This window comes from Myotis nattereri, assembly GCF_964212035.1.
Source record: "Myotis nattereri genome assembly, chromosome: 1".
Lineage (NCBI taxonomy): Eukaryota > Metazoa > Chordata > Mammalia > Chiroptera > Vespertilionidae > Myotis > Myotis nattereri.
The window spans coordinates 196,754,676-196,767,777 of NC_138075.1; the positions used below are offsets into that span (position 1 = coordinate 196,754,676).

The window sequence follows — 13,102 nt, forward strand, 5'->3', positions numbered from 1 at the left end:
CAAGAATTCAAATTTGGCCATAGAACAGTCAAAAGTTAGGCAATGAATTAGGCAGGAAACAAAAGAATTCCTCTGGTAACCAGGGATGGAGTAGGTTAGGCCTCCTGTCTCTACTTTTCTCCCACACATGTTTTATTACCATTATCCCTTTTTCCAAGAAGGAAAGAAATATTCTGAATGATTGCTGCTCTTCTTTTACAGACAGCTGCTGTTCCCAAGAGAATCAAGCGGGCTTTTTCTTTCTCCAGTGAAGTGAAAAATACAGGACGTGCATATCTGGATGGCACTTACCAGCCCGTGTCTGTGCAAACACACACAGATACTCCCGTAAATGACCTCACCAAGCCCCGTCTCCCTTCCTTCATCCTCTTGAAATCATACCGGCTTAATGCGTTTAGTATTCTGCAATTGACTATTAACTGCCATATTTAGCTAGAAACTAGAGATAAACATTGACTAATCGGGTCCCCACACCCACACACATACCCTCACCCTTAGAAACATTTCCACTGATGGTCACACGAACCACTGAGCACCCTCTCACCCCTGGAGAGCATCTTCCCACAGGCTTGCTCACACACTGGCTTTTTATTTGCGCTCTCAACTCTCAGATAGGAATTTCATTAACAAAGGAAGGGGAGGGGAAATGAGGAGGAAAGTATAGACGCTGGGGGAAAGCAGTGACAATCGTTTTCAAAGGGACCTAATATTGTGTCATCCTAGGCTGAACCTCCCTTATAACTGTTCTTTATTTGTACATTCTGTGCCTGAAAACAAAATAACTTTTCATTGATTGGGCAATTATCCAGGCTCTTAGCTTGGCACCCAGCCCCCAGAACTGTGAAATCAGCCTCACCAAGCCTATGCTTTGAAATGAGAAAACATCTAACTGGAAGCCCATTCAAAATAAGAAACTTGGCTCAAGGCTCCAGGGTCCTGTGTGTCTTCCTTCTCTTGGCTGCATCTCTCTCATCCAATCTCGGTGCAGGATCTCGCTTGGCTAAGAAGTAGATCAGGAACAAGAAATCAGTAGTGCTGAGAACGTTCCATGAGACTCTCAGAAGTCACCGCCTGAATATCAAACCTGAATAACCAGAGCGATGTAACCTCGGCATACTCGTAGTTGTTTTCTTCCTGCCCACGCTGCAGGCTTTTCAGGTCCTTGCTTGAGAGTGAACTCACAGGCGTAAATAACGTGCTGTCAACCGCCTGTGTCAGGCAGCTCAGCTATTTAAGCAGGCCAGCATCGGAGAACTCAGCTTCCAAACCCAGCCTTCGCCACTTCCACGTAAGTAACTTTCAAAGATCTGCCTTTAATGTAGGAGGAATGAACTTTGTGTAGAAGCCACGGAAATGCTCCAGTTACCATATTTGCTATGGTAACTGTTGGGAAAGGTGGAGGTGTAAGGGAGAATGAAAGCTAAGAGCTGGTCCCAAGCAGGGAGCCGGAGAATGCTGAGGGATGTACGACATCAGATCCTTATAAAACTGCATGGAGTTGAGGTGGATTCGGAGCGAGGGGCTGTCTATGTTGGCCTTCTGGCCAGTAGGTGAGATGTTTTTCTCACTCTCTCCTATCTCCGCAAGGCACTTTGAAACCAGCGCTTGTATGACTGTGCTCAGTTACACATGAGTTTATCGTTTAAAGCCAATACTGCTGTGCCACGGCTCAGTTTAAAATTAGACATAACGTTGTAAAGCGAATCACGGCTGTGGAAAGTGCTTGGATATTTTTTTCTAGAACTAAGATCAGATTTTGTATTAAAATTTAAGAAATATGTATACCAATAAAGTTTTTACATTTGTAAAAAAAATAAAATTAGACATAATATCATTTTAAAATATTTTTGTGTTCAATGCAGTGGGGAAGGGGAGGTATCTCTGGTTTGAGTAGAGGTGGCTCGACTGTAAATTTGCAGTGCTATTTCTTGTTACTTCTGGTTCTCATAATACTTATCGGTTATGAAAATGAAAATATTGACCTTGTTTAAGGTGAAAAGGAACCCCATGCTCTGGGGTTTTGAGAAAATGTAGGTTTTTGATATTTGAGCACAATGGTACCCAGGTAAACTGTTAAGTAAAGTGGAACAAGAATTATTGTGGGAAAAAGGGCACAGCATACCACAGAGCTTAGGTGAGACGGTCTTAAAGAGAAGAGGAATGCAAAAAGTTTCCATGAAGTAGCACTTCCCTCGACAAGGTCTGTAGTGTATTTAGTTAAGAAGGGTTAGGATAACCAGAGCAGGCAGAAAACAAAATAAAGGTATGGGGGAGGAGAGAAGGGAGGGAGGGGGAGCGGATGGCAGAGGATTTATAATTAGACATCATAGTCACAAAATGCATATAGGAATACAATAAGGATGACATTAATTCCATAGTTCCTCGCTTGGATCAAGAACCTGTGACTAAGATTAAGAATCTGGTGAAAGCCAAGAGCCTTTTGAAGGTAGTCCCCCCACCCCCTTGTCCCCAGTACACACCATGATGTTCATTTTCTGGACCGCTGGAAGTCCAAGCCCTAAATTCCATAGTTGAAACCAAGGCTTTTATTTTATTTATTTATTTTTGCTTTTTTTTTTTTTTAACTGAGCTGAAGCTGCTGATTTAAGACCCTTAACCCACTGGCAGGCACTTCTTAGCCACCAAACTGAAGCTCAGTTAGAAGATCATAAAGGTCTGATTTCAATCAAGCAAATTATGATTAGGGGGGCTTCTCTGAGCAAAGATAAGTTGGGAGCCAGGAAGAAGAGGAAACAAATGAAAGGTAGCTCCTGTTCTCAAAGAGCTTGATATCTAAACAGCAAAAACAAAATGATGAGAGGCCGGGCAAAAAACAGCACACACTGTGTGACTTCATTGATAGAAAATGCAAACTAATTGATAGTAACAGAAAACAGATCAGTGGTTACCTGGGGAAGGAGGGCAGGAGGAAGAGGGCTGGGAGGATTACCAAGGGCACAGGGAAATGTGGGGATGGTGGGTGTGTTCATATTGTGACTGTGATAACCATTTCTTATCAGTGAAAATTTATCAGATTGTACACTGTAGACACTGCAGCATTATATGCCAATCACACCCCAACAAACAATACTTGAGCAATAGATCTTTTTTAAAATAAACAATTTTTATTTATTTATTTATTTTTAAATATATTTTTATTGACTTCAGAGGAAGGGAGAGGGAGAGCGAGCTAGAAACATCAATGATGAGAGAGAATCATTGACTGGCTGCCTCTGGCAAGCCCCCCGACTGGGGATCGAGTCCCGAAACCTGGGCATGTTCCCTTGACCGGAATCTAACCATGACCTCCTGATTCATAGGTTGCCGCTCAACCACTGAGCAATGCCAGCCAGGCAATAGGTCTTTTTTTAATCATTAAAAGCAGCTCTAAAAATCATCCTATGCAACATACTGAAAATAAAAAAATGAGTATGCCTGGAAAATATTAATTCAATAAATAAATCCACAGAGGCAGAACTGTGGATTTTTGTACAACTTGGAAGGTCCCAGGGATCGTTTAATTCAGTTTTGAACCTGGGACTGGGTCCCACCCCAACCAATTAAATCAGAACCCCTGGGTGTGTAGCCTGACATTGTTTTTTTTGAAACTCTCCAAGTGATTCTGATGTAAAACCCAAACCCCTCACTTCACAGGTGAGGATAGTGAGGCCCAGAGAGAGGAGGGGTCCCTACCCACTGGACCACACACCCCAGGACCCAGGGAGGACAGCAACAGGACCTCAGAGGAAGAAGGACCCCTAAGGCCATCGCTTCTGGGTCCTCAAAACCACACTACCAGCTCTAGCTAGGATAGGGTGTTCAGAATGTTCAAGCACATTCTTGAAACCCAGATATGCTCTGGGGCGGTCAGCAGGAGGAATTACTCAGAGCCTCAGAGGTGCATTATTTAAGGATTGTGCTAGCGCATGAGAAGGGATGGTGAGGAGGGATGTTTCAAAACTAAAGCTTCCTTTTGTTCCCTACATAATACCTAGTGTAAGTCAGAGGATTGTAATTACTGTAAAGAATCATGGCTGACGCACCAGGCGCTCGGCTCTGGCGGACAGCCACCTTGCTCTCTCAGGAACTGGCCTGAGTTCTCAGCATTGGGTGAGTCTTTTTGGCACTACAGGGTCTTTTCAAAGTGATTTCCAGATCTCAACACCGGGCAGAAGCGTGAGTGGGTGAAGTTTGTTCTTGTGGCTTCTGTTCTTGTCTGTCCCTCACCTCAGCACCTGTGTGGGGGCAGGGGTGCCCACGGCCTAGGACATCTGGCCATGTTGTTCATGGTTTCCCGTCCCTCCGCCAATCCAAACGTGCCCGATTTCCAGGGTGTAATATCCTCAAAGCTTTACTTACTCATTTTGGAAAACTAATTAAAGTTATAATGTTAATAGATAAGATTGCTTAATGAGTTATGTCTCTCCCCGGTATATTAAGTAGGTTCCAGCAAGATAGCGCATCTGAGAGTTTTCCAAAATGTTACATAAATGTAATTACCGTTTGGGACAATCAGGAAAATCAAAGTTTCAGGCAAAACTCATAATCTCTACTAGTCAGAATTCCAAGCAACTTGCTGGGGGAAAATATACCAAGATTGGGGGTTTTCAGTAGAATTCTTCAAATCACATCCCATAAGGAATTCCCTACAGACTGTGGGCCCTGAGAGATTTCTTTTTCTGAATTGGTTTATTTTTTGTTAAATGCATTCATCCTCATCGGAAGTGGCTGCATTTAATTTATCTTTCTGGGGGAAAATGGAGAGCCACCTTAAGGTTACTAAAATGTCAAGAAATTCTTCTCACGGGCTTTATAAAATATTACCTGGTTTCTCTTTTGGAACAGAAGGCTGCCCCTGGCAGAGCAGTTTTTCTGACTTAGTGACAAGGAACCCCCTTCTTACAGTCTGGGGCAAGGGGTCCCCTAAGTTCCTGTGACTGTGGGCCCTTGACAGCCCTTTCTTTCATTGGAGAGCTGAGACTGCTGCAGCTCCTGTTGGCAAGTGGCGGCTGCCCCTGGCACCTCCTGCCTCTGGGAGGGGCGTGGCCAGGTGTGTAATTAACCTCCCTGGGAGCTGAAGCAGAGTCTCAGGCGTCTGGGAGCCCAGGGCAGCTGGGCAGCCAGAGGGCACCGTCTTTACTGGTGAGAGCAGCAGCGAGGAGGGGCGGGGAAGGTAAGCACCACCCTGAGCCCCAGGAGACAGGGACACGGGGAGATGGGGGGACTCCAGCTCTGGGGGAAAGGATTAGGCTGCTGGCGTCGGGGTGGTGGCCAAATCTGTTTCATGCTGCTGTTTGGAAGCCAAATGTTTCCTCTTTTTGCCATTCAAAGTTTCACTTAAAAATGTTTTTATTTAAAAAGTGAGTGATGGGTTTGCACAGGTGATAAAACAGGTTTGTATAACTGTGACAGAATTTCTGCCAAATTCTCTTAGTGTGGAATGGCTTAATTTACATAGACTTTTTTTTTTTAAGGCCGCGTCATAACCTAACCTGGATACATTTTTAGAAAATGTTGATGGCTTCCTTAAACTTTTAAAGCACCAAGTGAATGGGGTTGGTGGATGGGGTTGTGCAAAGATGAAATTGTTAGCAGATGAGTGGGCTGTGGCCCAGAGTGATTTATAAAATACTAACCTGCCCATTTAAAAACCAACACCTGCGGATCCTGAGGCAGCCCCTGGATCACACCCATCCTGCCTGCTGGCCTTGGGTGGGCTGGTGCAGAATAGCCCTGAGGCTGCAAGTAAAAGGGATTCTCCTGATACACTGAGATCAGGGGTGGGGGTGGGGAGGACTGTTCTCTTCCTGGCCCTTGCTGCCTTGGCCGCCTCTGCCTTCAATGACCCTGGTGTGGATTTGTTATTCCAGCGCTATTGATTCTGAACACACGTGGGTTTGGGGTGTGTGAGTACAGGAGCAAGCAGGTACAGGTCAGCCTGTCCTTATTTGCTGGGAAAGTGCCTTCGTGGATCCTTATGTTGAACACACCCTTCCACAGAACTCCAGTGTAGATAAGTCCTGGCAGAAGATAGCCTGTCTTGGGGAGCAGAGTGTGGGGCTGGTGATCAGGAACCTGGGTTTTATTTGCAGCTGTAATGGATGCATAACCCATGGATACAGACGATAGAGTGGTAAAGGCCTGGGAAGGTCGTGTATGGGGTGAGGGTATCAATGGGGGGGAAAAAAACCCATAAACAAATAAAGCAGGAGGGAACCCAAAAGATCAGTTGTCCAGTGGATTAATACCACCTGCTTTTATTCTCAAAAATGCATGGCCTGAGCAATGAGCTCTGTGGTCTCCTATGAAGGCAATGCATAAGACAGTAACGTGAGTTGCTCTAAATGTTGGGATTTGTTGGTGGCTGAGCTGAGTCTGGACCCAGGCCTGCCCATGCCTCATTCTGGCCTCTCTGCCAAGTCATTCACTCCCACCATGACTCAGTTTCCTTATTGAAAGCTTTGTATCTGGACGGCCCAGACAGAAACTGGTGTACCTATATTGTCCTGCCAAAAATAAGTTCCGTATACATGCTGGGGGAATTGTCCATCACAAGGCCAAGTTACTTTATTTGTTTCACGTTCTAAAAAGCCTAGTGATTGGTGTTAGCTTGTGGCCATGTTTGGATAGCAATAAAAGCTCTTTTAGAACTAGAGAAGTTAATTTTTACCCATCCTCAAATCATTTCTTGTAATTTGCTTCTAGTACTTTTGATAAAATATTGACCAAACATTAAAACCCTGCCAGATCTTTCGGAACTGCCTTATTCTTTTATGATAAAAACAAAGCTGCCCTGGCCAGTGTGGCTCAGTTGGTTAGAGTGTCGTCCCATGCATTGGAAGGTGGTGGGCTTGATCCCCAGTTCAGGCACCTGTGAAGGCAAGCGATTGCTATATCTCTCTCACATCTATGTTTCTCTCTCTCTCAAAATCAATTAAAATAATAATTTTTTTTAAAATATATTTTATTGATTTTTTACAGAGAGGAAGGGAGAGAGATAGAGAGAGCCAGAAACATCGATGAGAGAGAAACATCGACCAGCTGCCTCCTGCACATCCCCCACTGGGGATATGCCCGCAACCCAGGTACATGCCCTTGACCGGAATCGAACCCGGGACCCCTCAGTCCGCAGGCCGACGCTCTATCCACTGAGCCAAACCGGTCTTGGCAAAATAATAATTTTTTAATATATATATTTTTTATTGATTTCAGAGAGAAAGGGAGAGGGAGAGAGAGAGAGAGAAACATCAATGATGAGAGAGAATCATTGATCAGCTACCTCTTGCACTCCCCACACTGGGGATCGAGCCCGCAATCCAGGCATGTGCCCTGACCCAGAATCAAACCATGACCTCCGGGTTCATAGGTTGAACCTCAACCACTGAGACACGCCAGCCAAGCAATAACATTTTAAAAATAAAAACAACCTAAGGCAGACATCTACCACTTCTAATCTCTTAGTGCATACTGGGCAGGAACTAATGCCAGTCATTCTACCTAGACAGATTATGATTGAAGTTTCCTGGAATTCTTAAGGACGTGACAGATATGCTTAGATAGTTAGTCTTTGTTGATATATTTTCATTTCCTTCCTGTGTGGTTTCTCCATAAGGAAATTTACATAAACAATCTTCTTCAGCTCTTATATTTCCTCACTCCTTTCCAAATTTCTGGTCTACCAATACCTAGGAGTGAAATCTGTTTGTTGTTTTTAAAATATATATATTATATATTTCACAGAGGAAGGGTGAGGGAGAGAGAGCTAGAAACATCAATGATGCAAGGGAACGATTGATTGGCTTTCTCCTGTACGCCCCCTACTGCAGATTGAGCCTGCAACCTGGGCATGTGCCCTTGATGGGAATTGAACCTGGGACCCTTCAGTCCATAGGCAAATGCTCTATCCACTGAGCCAAACCAGCTAGGGCTGAAATCTGTTTTAGAAATAAACTTTAATTCAGTAACCTATACCTGGGAGTATTTACACTTTATTATGTATTCTTCACACACTGCCTGGGGAGTGGCATAGCACTGTTTGGAGATGGCTAGAACTGGGGTTTATGAAGCAGGAGCGAAGAAAGTAAGAGCATTGTACTTGATTCACATTCCACAACTTGAAAGGGTGGAGACTCCTTGGAACTGGCTCAACAAGACTCCTAGACGACTAAATAATAATAAAATCAAATCTGTAAGGAACAGCAAGAGGACCTGATGTCATTTCACTTGGAGAAGATAAAGCTAGAAAGCTATTTGATGATGGTGTGGAAAAGTATGTAGGGTAGTTATGAAGGTCAATGGCAAGCTATTCACCTTGCCCTTTGAAGGGGGAAAAAAAAGTCCAGCAATGGTGTAAGCTGCAGCATGAAGGGTATTGAGTGAGCCATGAAGTATCCCACATCATGCAAAAAATACATTGGAAAGAATTATATAGTCAAGTTCCAAAAGATGAGGCAGACGAACAATTTTTTAATTTATGAAGTTTTTTTCTTTTTCTGTCTTTAGGCACAAGACCATTTTTAAGTTTTACATCTCAATCTATTTCTTTGGCACTCTTCTATCCCTTTTGCTCTCTCTTTAAATTCAACACCATATTTCTTTTTAATTCTTTATTGTTTAAAGTATTACACGAGTCTCCTTTTTCCCCCATTGACCTCTCCCCCGCCACCCTCTCCCCTCAACACCATATTTTTAAGATCTATCTACATGGTTGATTATATTTCTAATATTTCTAAAGAATTATGTCTAACTTCTTTTTAATAATCTGCTATTTATATAGACTCTTTGCTTATGTAATCCTCTAGTGTTGGACATTTCTGCTGCCTCCAATTCCCATAAATAATTCCATAATGAACAGCCTCATACGTATACTCAAGCACCCTTTAGATCTGGTTGGTGGCAGACAGGGGAAGGGAAGGAGTGGGCTAGATGGCCTGTATTTTCTTTAAGCAATATGAAATATTGAGTTGTCCTTGAGAAATGGAGACACATGACATCACAAGTCCTAGTCTAGTATTTAAAACATTTAGAAGTTTCTCTGGGTTTTTTAGGACTTTAATAGTGACTGAAATAATTTTCTGAGATCAGTGTTATTTTCTTAAACTTGAGTTAGTTTTAGAAGCATTTTATTTCTCCATATTGATCTTTTTTTTTCTTTTAAATGTGTTTTTATTGATTTTAGAGAGAGAGGAAAGGAGAGGGAAAGAGAGATAGAAGTATTGATGTGAGAGAAACATCAATGCCCCTCTGCATGCCTCTTGTTAGGGATCGAGCCCACAACCCAGGCATGTGCCCTGACCAGGAATCGAACCAGTGACCTCTTGGTGCACAGTTGATGCTCAACCACTGAGCCACACCAGCCGGGCGCTCCATATTGGTCCTTGCCAGGGTGCTCCAACCTTACTAGTTATAAGGTTGAGTGAAGGTTCTAAAATGTTTCCCTAATTTAATGACTACAAAACCTGATGTCATTCGGTTGCCCAATATTATGTCCTGAGTCACTGGGAAAGCTGGATTAGAACCTTAATAAGGGTACTTTGTACTTATATAGTGTTTATAATTTAAAATGCTATTCATAACATATCCCATCTCACTGAACTCTACAGCAACCCTGTGAGACACGTGGGGGAAGGATTATAGCTTCACTTGTAGATGAAGAAATGAAGGTTCAAAGTAATTAAGTAAGTTGTCCAAAGTCACTTTGAGGTCAAAGTGATGTTGCTGGAAGGAGAATGAAGGTTTTCTAAGGCTCCATCCAGCCTCCTTTGGCAACATTATGTTTGATCCTCAGGGAAACAATGTACTGTAGGTTCAGAGTTATCCCCTGAGCTGGGCTTTCTGGCATATCCGTCCTTTTCAATGATTTTGTGATATTAATGAGTAGGCTAGAGCTGCACCGCCTCTGTTTGTCTCATTAGTCATAATAACAACTCAGTAAGGCCCATATCACTGAGCCACATGGTAACAAACAGCATGTATGGTTGGACTTTGGCATAATCTGAGGTTCTACAAAGCACCAGGTGTGTATCATTTTATCCGTTGCCTAATTATAGTAATAAAATAAGCATGGTCATTGGACCATAAAAAATAATAATTGATTCAAGTATATTTGTGCAAAGAGATAATTCCATTTTTCTCAGAGTCTGTTTTGTACATTTCACAATGTGTACAGACAACCTGAGGAAATGATGCCTGCTTGCATCAGGCAGGTCACAATGACCTATGAAAGGGCAGCCTAAACATCTACTGGTCATGCACATGCAATACTACGAAGGTCTCTAACTGCTGTTCCTGACTAAGCAATTAGGGCCTGGGCAACCATATTGTAGAGCCCAGCATACATGAGAAAAGCAAATGAACTTACAAACGAACAGCCCTTTTCACAGGCACTGGGAATGAGTACATTTTCACAAAGAAATGCTATGTTTTAACTTTCTAAAGTGACTGAATGGCTGCAGAGCATTATGACAATTCTGTATTAGATTTTTAAAATACCAGGATGATTTCTATCATCAGTATTTAAGTTTTTGAGCACCCCTTCTCTTCTATGCCACAAACACATATATCATCCTCACCTATAGTCTATGAATCTAGTTCATCTAATTAATGCCCTCCTAAATAAAGTATAATTAGGAAGCTGAATGGGTGACCAAAAATTAATAACACACTTTAAAACATAGAGGGAATATTAATTACTTGTCCTTTTGACTTATTTGTGCCATTTTTTTCTCTTCACAAACTGCTTTAAAAGTTGATCTTTTTGTTATTTGCTTCAAAGCTTAGTAGTGCACATTTCTTTTTCTGTTTAATGGTTTTCTTTAGAAAATACTGAGATCTCTGCCCCCTCCATAGGGAAAAAAAAAAATCTTTCTGTCAAACTTGTTGTTGTGTTAGGGCATCAGACACTTTCAAAGAGGAGATCTAATCATTCAGTTTACTTCACAAGTCTCACCTCTTCTGTATTATCTGGTTTGAAAAGCCCTACGCACACGGGTGTGCTCCATGGAAATCTCTAGTACAAGCCATTTTTGTTCCTTTGTTTCCATTTGATCATAGGATGGGACTGTGTTTGAGATGTAATGGATATTCGCACTTATTAAGCATCAGCACAACCATACTAACAATACCCAAAGCAGGCAGAGGCCCAAGCATTATTCATCCTACCAGACAAATTTCTACCCTGCGTATTCAAACTGCAATAAAAACGAAAGGTCAGGAAATTGGAAGCCATCCTGTATCCTCCTTACTTTTAACCACACAGAGTTGCAACAATAGGCTTTCTTAAGAGTAAAAAAGAACCTGTTCCTGTGGTTTTATTCTCTAAGATCCTAACAGACCTGCATCTTACTAATCCGTAACAGCATAACAGATGCCTAAATGCAACAGGAACATTTTTATCTTTCTACACCTGAGTGACAAATTTAACATTTTACCTATGATAAGGGGACCGGATGTCCAGGTTTGCCTAGGACACTTGAGATGTGTGCCTGGTATCTTGGTGTAATTATTCATAGCACCTCTTTCAAATTTAAATGTTTCACATTGGATGGCAAATTATCTGTTCATGTTAATTTAACAGATAGACTGAACATTAAAAAGCATGTTGGTTGAAAATGTTTCATGGGCTCTTTAGTTGTCCTTTGAAATAGAAAGTCGGCACAGAGTGTTTGGCAAATCAGGGACATGGCTTAGATTGGACCCATGTCCTCCCATTTCTCAGGCCAATGACATCAGTAAACTGTTGATGAGGAATAACATGATAAGTTAAAATGCAGGCCATTCTGATCATTAGCATTTTAGAGGAGAAATGATCTCAGAAATCATCTGGCCCAATATCTTCACTTTTCTTTATTTCTTTTTTTTTCTTTATTGATTAAGGTATTGCATATGTGTCCTTATCCCCCCATCTTCACTTTTCTGAATGAAGAAATAATGTAACATTCTGGAAATGGCTATGTCACTTTAGTTTCCTAAGCTGTTTCATGAGCACAATCTCACTGGACCACAAGTGCAGTAAATAGACAAGGAAGGAAGTTCTCGGCCACATTTTACAGAGAAGAGAGCTACATTTCACATAAGCTTATAAACCTCACCCATGGTCCTGTGACTATTAAGCAGGAGAGTTAAAATTGAAATCCAGGTCTGACTCCTTGCCTAGTGCTTTTCTACTACTCCACACCAGTGTAATATTTTCATTTAGTATGGGAATTTAAAATGTATCCTCTATAGCCCTACCAGCATAGCTCAGTGGTTGAGCATCGACCCAAGAATCAAGGCATCTGGGTTTGATTCCAGGTCAGGGCACATGCCTGAGTTGCAGGCTCGATTCCCCAGAAGGGGACATGTAGGCGGCATCCAATCAATGATATTTCTCTCTCATCGATGTTTCTATCTCTCTTTCCCTTCCTCTCGCTCTAAAAAATCAATAAAAACATATTTAAGAATAAAATAAAATGTATCTTCTACATACAATTTGCCCATTAAAGATATACAAACATTCCCTCTGTAACTAATACTGTATATTCAAAAAACTTTTATTTCTGCTTCTCTCTTACTCTTCCCACCTACAAAGAGCTCTGGCCAGCAACTAAACTGTTCTTGTCTGGCAGCGCTGCTTGGTGGCTGGCTCGGGGAATGTGACACATAAAATCTCTTCCTCCTTGTCCCTTGGGTAGAAGGATGAGGAGGAGAGGACCATGCGAAGTAATCTCTGGCTTCCTCTTGATTGTTCATTGATTCTGTTAAACAACCTGCTGCTCGCATCCATGCTTTTCAACATTTCCTTTCTTCCCCTTCCCCCCTCTTTATTTCATCTATGACACAAATACAGCTCTAATTATTGTCTTCATACGATAAAGGAAAGTCATACTTTTTGCAGTGAAAATAAAGCTCAATGGACATGCATTCAATAAGCATTCACTGGACACCCAACAATGTGTCAGAGACTATTCTGGACACTTGAAATACATGAGTTGTGCTATAATCCTCTAAGATCATCAAAAGTTCCCTGAAAACCTCTTCAATATCTGCACCAAAACCTCCTTTCTCTAAGCCAAATTTTAACTAAAACTGCTTTTTCTTCAGCATTAGCTTTCAAAATGAAATG

The 13,102-nt window shown here is 42.0% G+C and overlaps 1 protein-coding gene across 3 annotated transcripts in view; it reads left to right on the forward strand.

Moving 5' to 3' along the window:
• The first annotated feature begins 689 nt into the window (after positions 1–689).
• The window catches only part of HOPX (HOP homeobox), a 31,380-nt gene continuing 18,967 nt past the window's right edge, over positions 690–13,102 (forward strand). Inside the window, exon 1 of one of the 3 annotated variants that reach the window (XM_081097201.1) lies at positions 690–1,288. The gene's annotated coding sequence lies outside the window, so the exon portion shown is untranslated. Of the gene's footprint in view, positions 1,289–3,927; positions 4,111–5,087; positions 5,174–13,102 lie in introns of those variants that run through there. The other 2 variants (XM_081097202.1, XM_081097203.1) reach the window with 2 other exon arrangements.